Source organism: Cupressus sempervirens, chromosome 10, assembly GCF_028749045.1.
Source record: "Cupressus sempervirens isolate cs-2001-9-10 chromosome 10, ASM2874904v1, whole genome shotgun sequence".
NCBI lineage: Eukaryota > Viridiplantae > Streptophyta > Pinopsida > Cupressales > Cupressaceae > Cupressus > Cupressus sempervirens.
Window position 1 is genome coordinate 163,589,049 of NC_143127.1, and position 7,109 is coordinate 163,596,157.

Sequence of the window (7,109 nt, forward strand, 5' to 3'; positions counted from 1 at the left end):
AATCTCACTAACTCACAATAGTATAAAATTAATTAATAAAACTTTTAAATTAGAGCTACTTTAATATTCAAACAACTTAAGACACTATTATATACTAACATAAAACCATTATATTTCTTCCTAATATTATCAAACATCTACTAATCTACTAAAGATTTAATGTCACTCTTATTTAAAATTGAACATAAATCTAAATCCTAACTAACATTTACTAAACTATCCTAAAACTACATACTAACTAATATTAACAACTTATACTAAAAAAAATAATAATACTGAACCCCCCCCCCCCCCCCCCCCAACCTCGCCCGCCTTAACCTAAGACCCACCCCCTTCCTACATAGGCCAATAGACAACACGTTGCCCCATGTACCTACGTGTTGATGCAAGCCTAGCATCCACAGAACTATTCCCTTGGTCACATGAGGGATGAGCTTGTCCCACTTGAGCACATGGGAATAGAGTCATGGGGTGGGTATAAGGTTAAGCAAGGGTTAAAACCTTTTCTTTTTAAAAAAAACTTTACTTCTCCCCCTTGTGACATGACAGTGGTTTTAATTGCAATGGCAGGTGGTGGAAAAGCCCACGCCTAGCCTTAGATAGGAGAGTGGAAAAAAAAGAAAGAGATGGGGGTATTAATTTTAGTGGGTGTGATTTTGATTTGATTAAAAAAAAATTTAATTAATAAAATAAATGGAAATGATGGCCTAAGCAAGTACCCTGCCCCCTTAGCCACTAGGAGTTTAATGCAAAAGTTTTATGGGTGAGATATGTCAACAAGATATCCACTTAAATATTTTAATTTCAAATGTATTTGATTTATATTCTTTTTAAAAGATTTGACAATGATTTTGTTTGAATTTCAAAGGAATAATTCAAAGAATATTCTTTGTAAACTTGGGGAATTAAAATTTTTCCCCATACATTTTCCAGAGAGGTTTTTTCACTCCTAGATATGAACATTTTATTTTGAAGCCAATATTCTAAATGATGACATAACTTGCTTCTTTCCATATATATATATATATATATCAAGAGTGCATTCTAGCCTAATGACAACATAGATTTCTTATGAACAATATACTAATACAAGGATGTGAATAGGGTTATTCTTTTCTTTTCTCCTATAATTCATGTTTTATCAGTCATCATATAACAAGGTGTGTGTTCCTTTTTTATTCAGAATTCAAGGTGATGCATCATTCTTAATCAAATTTGATTGTGTCAATTGTGAGATTTCACAAGGAGAGAGTTAACTTCATTGTCCACAATGTAAGATTTTCATTTCCTATTAATACTTAAAACATCAAATTGGGAACTTCATTATGTCAAGTTACTTCCCATTAACATAATTGAAAACTTGAGAATTCATAATTCAAAGACATTATCTATTGAGCTATTTTTCACATACATATGCAAAATTGAAATCACATAAGGGCAATACAAGGAGGCTTTCATAATCTTTTCTTTCTTTCTTTATTATTCATCCTGGTTCAAGGCTCCATCAGGAAAGAACCAGTAAGAAAACCCGACATCTTTGCCAATACATCAAAGTTTAAAATACAATTTTACAAATATTACAATTCAATTGAATTCTCTTCAAGGGCTTTCACAAAAAATCTTTACCAAAGTCTTCAATGCATCAAGGAAACCATGGGAGAGACAAGAACCAACATAAAGGTAAAATAACACAATAAGATGAACAATTCAAGCATGCATTCCCAACCCCATTTTGCACAATCAATTCAACAATGAACCAAAATAGGGGGGAGGTGGATTTTCTCAATAGGAGATGTCAATCACCATACCATAACATAGCCCTTTTGGGGGAAACATTCAAGAACTTCCATTCTTATATAAATGTCCTTTCGGGTCCAATATAACAAGGGTATTCATTTCTTCCCTTCTTCAAGAATTCAGAAAACTTTCATAAAAGGTATGGGATGACAAGTAGGGGCCCATAAACCCTACCCTCTTTCCCTCCTCTCACTATGAGAGGAGACTCTACACTATTGAGGTCCAACTAAGGCCCTTCCCCCATACATGGCCACTTCTTCCCTATCCAAGGGTCATTGATGCCAAAAAAATCACCATGAAATCCCCTCAAAACACAAAACATCAAAGCAAGCATGAGAATAAAATCTAAAGAAAGACAAATTAAGATCCCTCCCAACCAACCCAAACACACAAGCAAGCAATACAAAAAAACAACACAATCCCTTATGCATGATTCAAGCAAGATTCAAGCATGAACACATGAATAAACAATTCAAAGGAGTGAAGAACTCCTACCTTCACCAAAAGAGTTATGGAAAAAATGGTGTTTTGAGAAGAGCTTTTCCTTTTCTTCCTTCAATCTTCAAACTTTCTCCAAAACTAGAGATTGGGTAACAACCCCAAAACTCCTCCAAAATGCCTCTAAGTATGATCCTTAACTCAACTAGACTTCAAGTAACCTCAAGATGGATTTTTGGGTCACCAACTCAAGTAAAGAGACAATCCATTTTCGCAATAACCCAAAAGTAGGGTTTTTGAGTGACCCTAAAAGTCAACCAAGGGGGCTAAAGGGGTGGAAAGTACTCCCCACCCATACCCTTACCCCTAGGATACTTAAATTTAATGTTTTTAGGCCTTAAGGACTTAATAGGAACAATTAAAAGCTAGGAGAATAGTAAGACCAAATAACAACCTTTAAAAAATTGCAATACAAAGATAGCACAAAATTAACACGTGGTTTAGTTCCATCTTTCCATTGAGTTTTCTTAGCTAATTTTCCTACACACATCAGTAGATTAAGAAATCACATGCATTATGTAAATTATGTATCAGAAAAATCATATAAATTAAAGCATCCATTTTCTAATAATTAATTGTTTATCTAATTCTACTCATATTTCTGACCATTAGACTTGCATAATCAAAGTGTTAGTTTTACATTTATTTACTTCATCATTACACACGGTCATAAAGAATTAATGATGAAATCAAATAACTGAAGTAAAGCATCACACAACGTAAAATATCATAATAGTGTTTAGTGCATCAAATAATGTTCTGACATATCGAGTCATGAGTATCAAAATAATAATGTATCATTGGTACTAGGATGGGTTGAGGTGAGGCCTCACAGGTAGAGTGATTATCACCAAACCTCAGAAGTAACCAACTATAGTGTTCTCTAGGAGAGGTAAGAAAGGTAAAACTGAACCAATATTCATTCACTCTCCACCTACATTTGAGGAAAGGATGAAACAGCTAAGAGTTGGAGCAGGAATATGTAACTTCAAAGTTCTCAAATATGAGACACGGACTCTAGCTGAGCAAAAAGAGATTGAGGACTTAGTCATGGAAAATATGGGTATTTGGAAATACTCCCCTACACAAATTTAAACTCAAATCCATGCAAATCTATTTGCCAAAATCAAAGTTAGATGGAAGAACATGCAAACTGTAAAAGAAATCTTTGAACAATAGTTGAGACAGTTAGTACCAAATCTAACTAATGCAGAAGTAAAGAAGGCAATAAAAGAGCATGAAGACATAATTATTCTAAATCTTAACTCATGTTTTATATTAATGAATAACATAGAATTAGTGGTTAAGCATGCCTCAAACGTCTAGAGAGATGTATATCATCTCAACAAGCCATCAGATGAAACTATTATAAATAAAGATGATGATAGTGATGATGATGATGATGATGATGATGACAACAATGCTTCCATCTTAGTTACTATAGGAGAGTTGCATGCTCTAATGGAGGAAAAGGAACAAGAGGAGGAGGAAGTAGAAGAAATTGATAAAGAAGGAAAGGAGGAAGAAGTAGAAGAGGAAGAAAAGGATGAAGATGATCCAGTCAGAATTGCAGGAGAAACAATTGCATCTCTTCCTCACACTCCACCACATACTGTCACATCTATGGAGATAGCTTCTACTAGTGAGATTGTGAGCACAACAGCAACATCAATTGCTCAATCTTCACCAGCCACCTCCTAGCTCCAAGTGTCTACAATGGAAGTGTCAAGTACTTCATCTACTAAGCTAACTATTACTTCTGCAGCTACCAAGTTAGCTCCCTCTACTTATGCATCTTCAATTAGTGCATCAGTAAGTTCTACAATTTTGTCTTCATCAATTCTAGTAAGCTCTATAGTTTTGTTTTCATCAGCATTGTATGCATCTACTTTGATTACAATTAGTTCAAACACTTCTATGGGTATTCTACCAAGTGTGGCACCATTTTTGGGAAGTGTTTCAATTTTTTATCTGGTTAGTACTCCTATTGGCACTCAATCCTTAAGTCCTATTCCATTTTTCACTGCTAGCCCTTCTATCTATACTATTGTGTCTATTCCAAAGGTCAAACCAGTAATCACTGAAGTAAAAAAAAAGGCAACCATTAAAACTTCTTATCATTGGAAAAGAAATTGAAGAAGACATTGACTTAGAAACAGAGATAATAATACCTAAGATTGACTATGAGACTGCTACTACTGAAGAAATGAGGTTAGCTAGTCAACTCATAAAGAAGAAAGCTACGCAGAAGTAGTTAAGGTCTGAAAGGGATAAGGAGTACAAAATAATTGAAAATGCCAAGAATATAATTACAAATGCTATAAGTGTTGAATTGGATTCCACTCAACATTTTTTGATATAGTTAGAAGAAGTTGTACAGAAATATAATGAGGACTCCTCTAGACAAGAGAAGCTAATTGATAAGGCTGAAAGGAAGTTTGATAACAAGGTGCTAGAGCATATTTCTCAGCAAATTGCAATCAAACAAGTGGAGTTGTCCACATTTTTGGATAATTTTGAAAATTCTTTTAATAATGCAGCATCACATTTTTCCAAACTTTGTGATATGTCCAGTTTTACCAATGAAATAAAGGAGAAGCTAAATAAGATTGATGCTGACATGAAATCTAGTGCATCAAATTTGCAGGCTAACCCCTCTTCTAGCTCCTCTCATCACACCAAGGTGAAATATCTAGTAGAAGTGCAAGCAAAAATTCTAAGAGAAGAAGCAAGAATAAGAGAAACCTTGATTGATATTCAGAACATGATCTTGCCAATAATGGATACAATGCAGAAAAATATTGCTCATTGCAAAACATTGGTCCAGGATTAGAACTTCTCAGTGCCTGATCACATAATCAAATTATCAGAAAAAGTTCAGATTGCTCTCTCCACCTGCCAAATTTTGCAAGAGAATTGGGATAACTCATTTGCCCTCATTCTCAAGGTACATCAAGAATTTCTCTCTCATTTTGGTGTAACTATATAGATAGTAGATGTAGCCCTTTGGCATTACTGTCAAAAAGGGGGAGTGATATGTAATATCAATATAAGAAAAAGGGAAAATTTTGTATATAAAGAGAGATATCAATATAAGTGAAAGGGGGAGATAATGCTCAATAGAGTCAACATGTATATGTGTATAGCTATGTACATAGGTATCTTTGTATATACATTATGTGTCATCAAGGAGATATATGTAGAAATGTATATGCAACAGCTTTACAAAGATCAATTTTGAAAAACCAAAATTCAATGAGTCAGATTGTGTACATATGTTTTGGCTTTTAAGTGTTTTTTCACTAATGTCAAAGGGGGAGATTTTTGGCATTAAGTTAGTATTGCCTTTAGTGACAACACTTATCCATATCAGTATAGCTACCGAGCTCAGCACTTAATTTTCTACACTCACCAAGCATTCCAATGTTAACCAAGCTTTGAAGAGTTTAGTAATTTACACAGAGAAGGCAGTGGCTACCAAGTGAATACATGCAATGTGAAGATCAATAGTGTCTACCGAGCTTCATAGTGTCTACCGAGTAGTAAGTTTGTGTCATGAAGATTCAGTGTAAACTGAGCGTTGGAAGAAGTAGTGTTTACCGAGTGAAGCAAGGTAAACTCAGTGTGTAGTATCTACTGAGTGACACTACATCTACTGAGTCACCAGTGGTCACCGAGTTCAGAACTGCATCGAGTGATTAGTATGGACCAAGCCTTCACTTCTACCAAGTGCATGATGATGCTAAGTAATACAGTGGATGTTGTGTATCAGAAGGTCACCAAGTCAATTTAGTGAACATGAGTTATTTACTATTGGGCCAACTTTGTAACGTGTTATTCACTTGTGGTTTGGCCGACGTTGTATATTTTGTAAATTTGAAAGGTATATATGTAAGGTGTATTGTAAGATATCATTTGTGTGAAGCGATAGCGAAGTAATGTGAAGTAATTTTGAGAAGTGCCTATGAAGGATTATCAGCAGCAGTTCAAGGAATAAAGCAAGGTCATTACAGAGGTAGAAAGGTTATATCCATCACATAAGGTGATCATTGCATAAAGGATCTTATTAGCAATCAGTTGTAAGTATATCCACTGCTTCGTCTTAACAGGTGAATCAGTTCCTAAATCCTCTAACAAGGTAGACTTAATAGGCTTTGTACAAATCTCTTAACTAAGTGCATACTTCATTGTATGTTTGTAAATCCTCTGACAAGGTGGACCTAGTAGTCCTTTCTTCTCCTAATAGGGAATATCACTAGAAGTGGTTAATGTAAGCCTTAACAAGCCAACTTTATGTTGTAGTAGTGAATTTTTGTGGGTGTCATCCCCACCCCAGTTTTACTTTCTATTTGGAAGGTTTCTAGGTCACCAAAATATTGTGTTCTTTTGTGTGATGAATGTTTTAACTTTCAGTATTAATGCATGCAATAGCATAGATTGATTTGTGATAAATTTAAAAGGAAGAATTTTAAAGTTACTGATTCACCCCTCCCCTCTCAGTAACTTGTCATATCTTGAATATTTTCAACAAGAACACCCTAATTTAAAAGTGTGCCAATCAAGAGGACTTTAACTTACAATGAAATAAGCATCCTCTAAAAGGATTTACAAAAGCCTGTTAGGACTACTCTGTTAAGAGATTTGATTGATTCACCTGTTAAAATGTCTTAGCAATGATCCTATAGTTAGAACTTTGTTTCTTGATGTCAGTCACCTCTAAAGTAATTTGTACTTGATCCTTTTTAATTAGATGTACCTCTATTGTCTTATGTTTCCTTTTCTATTCTCCTTCTAATTGATTATGTAATGTGACT